Source organism: Esox lucius, chromosome 10, assembly GCF_011004845.1.
Source record: "Esox lucius isolate fEsoLuc1 chromosome 10, fEsoLuc1.pri, whole genome shotgun sequence".
Taxonomy (NCBI): Eukaryota; Metazoa; Chordata; class Actinopteri; order Esociformes; family Esocidae; genus Esox; species Esox lucius.
Genome location: NC_047578.1, coordinates 18,221,605 through 18,231,747, shown reverse-complemented (window position 1 = coordinate 18,231,747; position 10,143 = coordinate 18,221,605).

Genomic DNA, 10,143 nt, shown 5'->3' with positions numbered 1-10,143 from the left:
ATCACCTGATTCCACAAGAGGGGCGAGAGAGTAGAGGGGATAGAGAGAGAGAGAGAGAGAGAGAGTAGATGGGATAGAGAGAGAGAGAGAGAGAGTAGAGGGGATAGAGAGAGAGAGAGTTGGGGGGGAGGGGCTGTGTTCTCCATTGTGACTCAACAGCCTTGCAGCATCTGGTTATAACTTGGCCCCACTGAATCAAATGGATTAATAAGGACGCTCCAGTGATGGCATTAGTAATACTGGAGCCTGGAGCAACAATGCTACTGCCTGGACTCCGCTTTCATTCGTTTCCTTTATAGGAGAGGACTTCATAATGATAATAGCCGAATATGACCCAAATAAACGTGAATGGACGCAAAAAGACAGTCAGAGTAATCATACCAACAGACCGACAGTCAGCGTTCACTACTGGGATGACGGGAGAGGGAGGACTGAGGCATAACATGGAGACCCAGTGTGTACACACCACAACAGCGCTGAGACGCGGTGGAGACAAACAGAATTTCCTCACACAGGGCTCTGTGTCGCCACACTTGCCTGAGAGGGGGAGAACTTGTCCGTTTTGGAAGAAGGAGGTTGCGACGGGCTCCTTGTCATGGCCCTGCGAGGGACTTTAGCAAAAGCACTAAAAATACTTTCAGCAACCATAACATGACAAACCAACGGCTCGTTCAGAAGCTGTATAGAAGGAACTAAAGCTCTGAAGCTAATGTGTCGTTCCTTTGCAGATGAACGCACAGCGCACATGGTTGCTTATAAAAATAGCATGACAATAAAAAGCCTTTTAGGGACACGAGGGCCTGAATCTTTCAGAGGCAGTAACGTGGAACTGAAGCGATAGGAGAACATTCTATCTTATTTCAGCTGCTGGTCTTCTCAGCTGGCTGGTCCACTCATTGTCAATGGCTAACCAGATACCAAAGACACCTTTGAGACTGTTTTAATGTTGACACGTTAATTACATGAAAGGGTGACCCCTATACAGACTACATACTTAAAGGTCTTTCTGTTTAGACTGAAGTGACTTAGGTCCAAATTCCATCCAACCAACATTGCAGTAACTCTTATTTGCATGATCAATTTAACTCATAGACCGGTCTTGGCATTGCTAAGAAAAACAAACATTCCTGGCATTGCTAATGAATCCCATACTAAACTCTTCATCTAAACATGTGGATTTTGCACGTGCGTTGGCATTTCGTCACAGGTGCATTTTTTGTATTTTTCCAGTTTGTAACTCACATATAATTAAGTAACAAGGCCCGAGGTGATTTGGGATAAGCCCAATATAGCACAGGTAAGGGCTTTTTTAGATACAACGAGTCACAGTAGACACTATGCTTAGCTGAGCTATATTGGCAATACACCACAAATGTCGGAGATGCCTTATTGTTATCATAGAAATATTCATATTAAAACACGCCTCTGTATCCAGAACTCCATACATGGCAAATTGTTCATTTACATTTTAGTCATCTACAGACACTCTTATCCAGATTGACTTAATTAGGGTAAACTGTCTTGCTTTAGGAAAGAATGGCACATTCTTTACCATGACTTTCAGTTCAAGATCAGATGTTTTAACTGCTAGGTTGCAGCCCCATTCCAAATAGACAAAAAGAGGTCCTGTCTGTATATCTGTGACATTATACCAGCACGTTCAATGCTATGAAGGCAATCTCAACACTGAAGTAGTCAATTTCAGATTGAATTCCAATAATTAGAGCAAACATGACAATTCAAACTGGGAAACCCCAAAGAGGCCCGGATTCGTCGACGCAAAGCCTATTGTGATTTTCTTGCTTTCTTCCCTTTAACTTCCTTGCATCGAGTCTATATGTTTGTACACTTGAGAATGACAAGCTATGGGAATAATGACATATTGGTTTAATTTCTTGTTCAGGTGTTAATGTGAATGGTGTCACATTTCTGTCACATCCAAGCCTATAAATCAGCTTGGTAAGTGAGGGGAACTTTGGGAAAACTTTATAGGACACATAAGGCCTGGAAGTCACATTATTCTAGTTAGCTGATTGATATTATTTCAATGGAATCTTCAACTACAACCTATATTCAGAATGACTGACTATGTTGTGAAAATCATGACATGAGATCTTAGACTCGGCTTCAAACAGAATCCTCTACAGATGAGTGCTCATGTAGTGTTCATGTAGCTAATATTCACTGTGTTTCCATTGATGTATTCACCACTGAAAATACATTAATCTCTTAATGTGAGGTCTGGGTTTGCCTGTTAATTCTTGCTTCTCATTTGTTTTTGTTTTCATTTTATTCTAGTTTTTGGATGTTTTAATTTCCTTGTGGTTCTTTTTGCTTTCTTCCTAAAGTTTGGATCTTTGTTTTCATAATTGGGTATTACTGTTTTGTTTTTGTTTTGTAATTTTGTTTCAGTGTGTCTTAGTTGTTTTGAACATAGCCTTTTCCCTTGTATTAGTCTTAATGAGTTTCTGTTTACCTGCTATACACTTCCTATATAGTTCAGTTCTGTTTTGTAGCGCTTTTGTGAGGTATTGATTCACTTTCGCCAACATACTGAGCCTGGTTAGCATACTCCTTAGAATCCCTAGCATTTAGATATTCAGTGTTTTGACCTTAGCTTTGGTTTTTCTCGACTTGGCTCTAGCCTTGTGATTTTCTATTGTTTGCCACGTTTTTTGACGTACCAGTTTTGACCTCTTGCCTGTCTGTTTGACTCTGCTTTCTACCTTGCCCTTGCTTGGAATTGTCAGTTGCCAAATGAACACTACCAACGCTCCGCGTCTGAAACCGGCAACCCTTCTCTACGACTCCTCTGTTACACTTAATAGACAAACAAAGCTTGTTTTTCATGTCATTGGTGTATACCCTGAAATTCAACTCTGAACCTCAAAGCCATTTTCATTTATTTTTCATTGCAATCCCTTAATAATGGACTGATTCAGTCCTGGGAAACCAAGTGGGAACAATTAACGATGAGATAGAAAACCCCTAAAGGGTTTTGGCTGTATCAGGGCCAGTACTATTGGTAGTTGGTTGGGACAGTTGCTATCACTTTTTAATCACCACCACACCCGACTGACCTATGTTAAGTCATCACCTCACCCGACTGACCTATGTTTGCATGATACGCTCTGATTAATGTTTCGTTAATGCCTTTGGAAGGGTCTGGTAGGACGACTGGGGAGATACCAGGTGCGTCCAATGGGGTGACTGAGGGTGGGAGGGAGAAGGGGGACGTGATTGCACCAGGGGGTTCCCAAAGGAGTAGTGGCAGGGGACTCTTTTGGGGGGCATAATGGAGGGGGGGTGGGGTGTCACAGCTGTTTGGCTTTGTCTCTTTGTGCCCCATTGGATCATTTATCTGGGACAGTTGCTGGCAATTTTGACAGTGTGTCTGTGATTAACATACCCCTAAGTGATATCTTTAATTGCACACTGCTTTTTCACGTTGTTAGAAATATGATGTATTACAAGTCTTTAGATTCAATTACACGCCGTTAGCTGCCTGAGTGAAATGTGAATTAAGGTGCATGTATCATGTGGTATTGTGTGTCCATGTGAACAGTAGTGTTCGGGATTGGTGGGAAAGTTACATCCAAGATGCGTGTTTGTCTTGCTGCCGTGCACTAATGCACATTTTAAATGTTCAACTGTATATCTATGGTGTCTGTATATCTATAGTATCTGTATATCTATGGTGTCTGTAGATCTATGGTGTCTGTATATCTATGGTGAATGTAGATCTATGGTGTCTTTATATCTATGGTGTCTGAATTTGGTGTCTGTAAATCTATGGTGACTGTAGATCCATGGTGTCTGTTTATCTATGGTGACTGTAGATCTATGGTGTCTGAATATCTATGGTGACTGTAGATCTATGGTGACTGTATATCTATGGTGATTGCAGATCTATGATGACTGTAGATCTATGGTGATTGCAGATCTATGGGGACTGTAGATCTATGCTGGGTGCAGATCTATGGTGACTGTATATCTATGGTGACTGTAGATCTATGGTGATTGCAGATTTATGGTGACTGTAGATCTATGCTGAGTGCAGATCTATGATGACTGTAGATCTATGGTGATTGCAGATCTATGGTGACTGTAGATCTATGCTGAGTGCAGATCTATGGTGACTGTAGATCTATGGTGACTGTAGATCTAGGGTGATTGTAGATCTAGGGTGATTGAAGATCTATGGTGATTGTAGATCTAGGGTGATTGTAGATCTATGCTGAGTGCAGATCTATGGTGACTGTAGATGTATGGTGACTGTAGATCTATGATGATTGTAGATCTAGGGTGATTGTAGATCTGGGGTGACTATGTCTTGGTGCTGAAACAGTGATGCATGCAGCAAGTTTGGGATTAAGCGAAGCCCACTTGGGATGAGTGAAAAGAGACACTGTAAAAACAAAAGAAGCCAAACGGTGCTTGACCAATCTGCTCCAACCACAAGCTAGACTGTCTGCATATGACTGTCTATATTGTCTACATTTGACTGTGTATAACTAGCTCAATAATTGGTTGCCATTGAGATGGTTATAGGGAGTGGGGGGGGGCGGTATCTGCTTGAGGCTGTGACACACAGTAAGTTGTGTCAAACATGCATGGGGAAATTTTTTAATCAAATGTTTTGAGTTGGGAAAAATGACAACAGTTTATTCTAGAAAGATTGGCTTTTATGTTAGCTTAAAACAATACACTTCGCTACCTAGAACTTGATGGATTTGGAATTCAAAATGTAGGTTTAATAGATCCTTTAATGCATGGTAAATAATACATTCTGAGAATATAATAATAGAATTTAGCATTACATAATTTAAGAAATTGCAAAATTAAACAAAATGTAATTGTACAAGGCACTTACAATCCTACAATTTGGTTGGGACGTACTGTACTACATTGATTTGGCAGATAAAAGGTTTCGAGTTTGATCCCAACTTTTATCACCTGTGTTTAATATATTTTGAAAAAATATCAAACCTTGTTGAGTCTCTATCTCATCAAAAAAGAAAACAGTAAACACATTGCCTCCCACATTGATATAAGCCACCTTGGGCCAATTAGTGTATTTTGTAAACCCTGGATTTTTTGTGTCTGAGATATTATATGGGTTAGCAAGACCAGGACCCTGAGCATGTGTGCCAAATTTCATCAGACTGAACAGATGAAGAGACATAAACATATGGTTGTTACAGCACATTGTTTGGTCAAGTGTGAATGTTTTTGAACATGTTGAAGTGTTTATGAAATGTATACTAAATGTTCACCATGTCAATATTCTTGACTGGATTTATATGCCAGAGCATATAGGTTCTTTCAGAAAATGTTATTTTATTCCCTGTGAGGACAGGGACCTATGTAGAAAATATGATAGCTTTTGGTCAAATGGAGTGGGAGGGGTGATGTGGGGCTAAACCTTTCAAACTCTGAGTATCCAATGGCTTGTTAGACTGTCACCATCTGGCCACTGAATGTAATTTTGTAAATGCTGGAGTTCTTTGGCATGGCGCATTATTCAGTGAAAATCGAGCCAGCAGTTTCTGTGTGGTGGACACAGGAGGGCACAGACTCAATGATACAGATCCATTTGTCCATTCCTCAATTTCAATGGGGGGGCAACAAACCCAAGGGAAAGAGAAGTGATAATTAAATGAATATAGTGCCCCCCATGGGTTAAAACAAGCTTATACTCGCCAGTGAGATCAGGCCATTATACACAAAGATAAACAGAATCTTCATACAAACGCTCCTAATGCAATGACTAAATGACTAACTTGTATGAAACAAAATCGAACCAACCTTTGCTATAGCAGTCAAGACCTGAGTCAGAACTGGATGTGTAATAATAAACAGATCTGTCTGTATGTTTTACACACACAGAGACATGCATGGACGCTGGATGCTCAAGTTAGCAGTTAGACAGAAATGAATGGTGTCTGACCTGTCAGCAAAGCAGTGCATTCAACTAGCCTCTGGTTGTCTGATGATACAGCTGTGCCTTACAGCTGGCCACATATTGACTGGATACCATTACAGAGAATATGAGATTTAATGTGTCCACGATGCTGGGTCGTGTTATGTAAGCCCATTCCATTATCAATGTCATAATACAGCAGAACTGGCAGAATGTGGTGTAGTTTCGTAATTGTTTTAATGAGTGTGTTTTTGATTTGCTAGGTATGTTTGAGTGTGTATGTGTGTGAGCGTGTGTGTGTGTAAAACCTGTGTTCTTGTTCTTGTGTGTATGAGTATTGTCCAGGCGTGTGTGAGTCAAATGTGTGTCGCAGCATCAACTTAGCAGATTTGTTGTCTCCTTTAGAAAGGCCATTTCGTGTTTCTGGATTGTATTCAGAAAAAGGGATGAAGATTCCTGATCCTTTAAGACCAGTTTTTCTGAAGAGGCCATGTCCTCTGAGAGGTCTGGTGTGTTTGAAAGTTAAAGCTGTTGTTTCCCCATTTTGTAAACAACAATGAGCTTAATGTGTTTGGGTTTTCATTGTAATTCACATGAGCATTTACAGCGTGTGCATTTGTCTAAGATAATCTGAGCAAATATGCAAGCCAATGTTGTTGGCAATTCTAGTGTATGCGTGTGTGTGTGTGTGTGGGGTGGTGGGGGGGGGGGGGCACTAAAGCCCCTGTTACTCAACAAGATGTGTCTCATCTAAATATGGACTTCAATTTTGGAATGTTTGCTCCTGTCTATTACCACACTACTTAAGCTGGGTCAAATCTGTCCTTAGATAACACAGCTAAAGAAGTCCTCTTTACCAGCACAATATCCTCTGAGCCTGAGCTGACTCACGCAGTCATTCAGATAAAAGATCTAAGGTGAAGATAATATGTGATATAATGGGCTTCGAAATGGTATTGGTGATGAACTGCAGTGGGTATAAAAAGTCTACACACCCCTGTTAAAATGACAGGTTTTTGTGATGTAAAAGAATGAGACAAACATAAATCATGTCAGAACATTATCCACTTTTAATGTGACCTATAATGTGAACAATTCAATTGATAAACAAACTGAAGTCTTCGAGGGGGAAAAATGAAAACCTTACAATAACCTGGTTTTATAAGTGTGCACACCCTCTTATAACTGGGGATGTGGCTGTGTTCAGAATTAACCAATCACATTCAAACTCATGTTAAATAGTAGTCAATACACACCTGCCATCATTTAAAGTTACTCTGATTAATCACAAATAAAGTTCAGCTGTTCTAGTAGGATTTTCCTGACATTTTCTTATTAGATATACCATGGAACACAGTGAAGACAGTCATCATCAAGTGGAGAAAATACACACAACAGAGACATTACCAAGAACTGGACGTCCCTCCAAAATTGATGAAAAGACTAGAAGAAAACTGGTCAGGGAGGCTTCCAAGAGGCCTACAGCAACATTAAAGAAATTGCAGGAATTTCTGGCAAATATTGGCTGTGTGTTACATGTGACAACAATCTACCGTATTCTTCATGAATGGGCTATGGGGTAGGGTGGCAAGACGGAAGCCTTTTCTTACAAAAAAAACATCCAAGCCCGGCTGAACAATCATCAAGTCTCCCAAAAGCACGTGGGAAAATGTGTTATGGTCTGATGAAACCAAGGTTGAACCTTTTGGCCATAATTTCAAAAGGTATGTTTTGTGCAAAAAAACACTGCACATCACCCAAAGAACACCATACCCACAGTGAAGCATGGTGGTGGCAGCATCATGCTTTGGGGCTGATCTTCTTCAGCTGGAACCGGGGCCTTAGTCAGGGTGGAGGGAATTATGAACAGTTCCAAATACCAGGCAATTTTGGCACAAAACTGTCAGGCGTCCGTTAGAAAGAGGAAGAGGAAGTTTACCTTTCAGCACAACAACGACCCAAAGCACACATCAAAATCTACAAAAGCATTGCTTCACCAGAAGAAGATTAATGTTTTGGAATGGCCCAGCCAGAGCCCAGACCTGAATCCAATTGAATATCTGTGGGGTGATCTGAAGAGGGCTGTGTACAGATGTCTTAGCAATCTGACAGATTTGGAACACTTTTGCAAAGAAGAGTGGGCAAATATTGCCATGTCAAGATGTGCCATACTAATAGACTCCTACCCAAAAAGACTGAGTGCTGTAATAAAATTAAAAGGTGCTTCAACAAAGTATTAGTTTTAGGATGTGCACACGTATGCAACCAGGTTATTGTGGGTTTTTTATGTTTTATTTTACCCCTCAAAATTTCAGTTTGTTTTTCAATTGAATTGTTCATGTTATAGGTCACATTAAAGGTGGAAACAGTTCTGACATGATTTATCTTTGTCTCGTTCTTTTACATCACAAAAACCTGGCATTTTAACAGAGGTGTGTAGAATTTTTATATGCACTGTATACTAAATGTATTTGATGTGCAGCGCCTAAAAGAAACAACGGTTACTTTATTGTAACATCTTAATTCAATTGAACTGAAATGTAGGACGGCAACAAGAAACAGAGCATCTATTAGGAAACCCTGTATGTAGAAAAACAACTGCCATTTTGCTCATCTCTGGGGAGATGCTATTAGATTTGAACAGTTCACAGAGACAGACATTCTAGCCACGACTCTGGAACAGTCCAAATGGATGAGAAACATTGCACAAGCTTTTAACCAGGGCCAGCACACAACATAGGTCAAATAGGGTGAATAATATATATTCTTAGTAGAATAGAGCGGGTGCAAATTGAAATGTGGTTGTTTATCAGCAGTTGTTGTGTTGTTTTATCTCTCACTGATAATCACGTCTGCAAACACATTTTTAATTGGTAGACACTTGAGCCAGCAATCTAAACTAAGTGGGCTAAGCAACTTCCTCTGTGCTCATATACTGTACCTCTGCAGCATAGGTTTGAATCTGGCCCACGGTCATTTCAGCACATACTCTCCTTGCTCTTTCTTACTGTTTCTCCTCCATCCAATGAAGCATAAATGACAGAAGTATACCTTTAAACATCCTTATTAAATGGGTAAATGTTGACTGGCCAGCAGGTCACATGCCCGGGGGTGGTTTTTCTCAAAATGTAATGAAATACGTAGTAAGGTGTGTAGAATTGCTGTACATATTCTTTAAAACTACAACATTTTTATCTGCTCACTGGCCAGATTAGTAGTGTTGAATGAAATGACATGTGAAGTATACATTTATTTTCTCTCTGGAGTGTGATATTTCACATTATTTGTATTCCATCTAAAAACAAACCCATCTCTTGGGCTGACAACATCAAGATCCTGATGAGTCACAGACTGGCCAATTGCAACAGAGAATTGGAACCAGGCTATTATCTCCAGCTTATCTGTGAATTACTTAATGTGCTACTAACGGTAGATGAAATGGAGCTCCGGGCTAATATAAAAGCTGCTGCAACCTAAAAAAAACTATTATTATGACACAGTTACCTTGTCAAAGCTGGCTTGATGCTAGACAATGAAACAGATAAAATAAGCTAAAAACACCTTGTCCAAATTGGAGGGATGACTGGCTGTTCTAAACATTTGGCTTGATGATGCCCTAGTGCAAATGTATTCACACTTAGACCTCAGTAACTACATAACATAGTACACAATTTTCTGGGACATTTTTGGCTCCACTTTCACTACCAAGGGCCATTTAAGGATGTGGTGTAACGTGATGACGCCGGGCCGTGGTGCAACCTGTTACAATATATGCATGTATGCATGTAAAGCCTATCATGACGTTCATTAACGTCTTAGCCAACGTCTGAATGTGATAACAACACAGAACGACACAATATCAAATAAATACACACAACAATATTTAATATTGTCGGGGGCCCCCCACCCACCACAGGCCCTGGTGCAGCCACGCCCCCTGCACCGCCGACAGCTACGCCACTGATACCAACAATTACATTGTAATGGTGGTTTACTATAACACATTTTTGCATGCAACAATAAGATCATTAATAATACTGATATGCTAGTATTGCCAGATATTCATAGGCTTAACCCCCCAAAAACAATTTCCCCTTCATTTTCGATTTCAGCTAAACTAATACTGTATATCAATGTTCATCACTAAAAATTTGAGTTGAAATTTTAAAAACCCAGGGGGTATTACAAACATATACTGTATATATATTTTAATTATTTAA